Source organism: Oryzias melastigma, linkage group LG20 (genome assembly GCF_002922805.2).
Source record: "Oryzias melastigma strain HK-1 linkage group LG20, ASM292280v2, whole genome shotgun sequence".
NCBI classification, from domain to species: domain Eukaryota; kingdom Metazoa; phylum Chordata; class Actinopteri; order Beloniformes; family Adrianichthyidae; genus Oryzias; species Oryzias melastigma.
The window spans coordinates 4,016,459-4,018,371 of NC_050531.1; positions in this window are offsets into that span (position 1 = coordinate 4,016,459).

The following is a 1,913-nucleotide window of genomic DNA, read 5'->3' on the forward strand; positions in this document are numbered from 1 at the left end:
CAGCCCCAAAAAGGTTGGGGACCACTGTTCTAGATGACTACCTTCACATAAAATGCTAAAACTCATAAATTATGACGAAAAAAAGAGTCAAAAGAGTGAAACCTCTAAAACAGTCAACATTTTTTCCTAAAAAAAGCTGATATTGAGCACAGGAAGAGCGAACCTCCAACCCATTGACAAACTGACACAAATGTACACAATTTGTTTCCATCTGTACAAATAAAACAACTTTCTTTGTGCGCCTCTTCACTGTGGATTGCCTACAGCACATAAAAACTCAGCCGCCGTCCTTGGAGGTGGATTTTCATGAATGCTCCATCAGCCGCTAAAGTTCCCCGTTTTCCTTGTTAGTCTGAGAACAAAAAGACCCATCATAAGGGAGCAGATAACGGCGGTCCAGGTGAGTGGAGGTCATTGGGGGGGTTGGGTTAGGAACTGTAGAGGGAGGCATGGCAGTTAAACACTGGGGGTCGGTTGAGGGATCCTGGGGGAGCAGAACACAGGCCACGTAACCTCAGGCATCTCCTGGCCACGAGTGATTGATGGGGGAGAGCTGACGAGCCAAGCTCCCAATGTCAGCCTCCAATTAAATAACTCTCTCTGCTGAGCCGCTGCCGCGCTCCCATCCTCCTCCTCCTCTTCCTGCCATAAACCTCCCTTTTCTCCTCCCTTTCACCTCTTCCTCTATTATCACACACCCACTCTCCCTCTGGCCATCCTTTCAGTCCAGCTCTTAGAGAGTCCTGTTATATTCTCTCCTCCCTTCTATTGTCTTGACATTATCCAACCTTTACTGTCCACCAACACGGGCCTTCCTCCTCCCCCCCCCTCACGCCGGTTTTGCAGCATCTTCGGTCTTGAATTTCAGCTGCTCTTCCAGGTATGACAGACAGAGGCTGCTCTTTCTTTGGGTTTGGGTCAGTGCTCCCATCCGAAACCACAGAGCAGAGGAGACAAAAGGTGTAATGTAATGGAAAAGACAGCCCAGCCGTGATTAATGGATGTAAAAAATCATTTTCTGGAAAAAACAAGTTGTTGAAACTTTCATTTCTTAATCCAATGCAGTGTTGCCACAAACAATTATTTTAATAGTTGATTAATTACTGATTATTTTTCCGCAGGTATCACAGGTAGTGCTATAATGCTAGTGTGAATGCTGTAAGCTGAATTTGTCCACTGAAGATGCTAGTGCTGATAGCTAAAGATGCTAAAATTGATAGCTGAAAACACTGAAGTTAATCGCTGAAAATGCTGAAGCTAATGGCTTAAAGTGCTGAAATTGATGGCTAAAAATGCTGAAGGTGAGAGCTGAAATTGCTGAAAGTAATTGCTGAAAATGCTGAAATTACAGCTAAAAGAGCTGAAAGTGATAGCTGAAATCGCTGAAATTGATAGCTAAAAATGGTGCAGGTGAGAGCTGAAATTGCTGAAACTAATAGCTGAAATTACAGCTAAAACAGCTGAAATTGATAGCTAAAAACACTGAGGTTGATAGCTTAAATCGCTGAAATTGATAGCTAAAAATGCTAAAGGTGAGAGCTGAAATTGCTGAAACTAATAGCTGAAAGCGCTGAAATTACAGCTAAAAGAGCTGAAATTGATAGCAAAAAACGCTGAAGTTGATAGCTGAAATCGCTGAAATTGATAGCTAAAAATGTTAAAGGTGAGAGCTGAAATTGCTGAAACTAATAGCTGAAAGCACTGAAATTACAGCTAAAAGAGCTGAAATTGATAGCAAAAAACGCTGAAGTTGATAGCTGAAATCGCTGAAGCTTATAGCTAAAAACGCTGAAGCTGATATCAGCCAGCATGCAGGAGAAATATTAGCTCAACCCCAAAATAGTCTAAAAAAAATAAATGCCTATTTCAGCTTGAAGCTTAAATATTAGCTAAACTATCCGAAAAACTTGGAA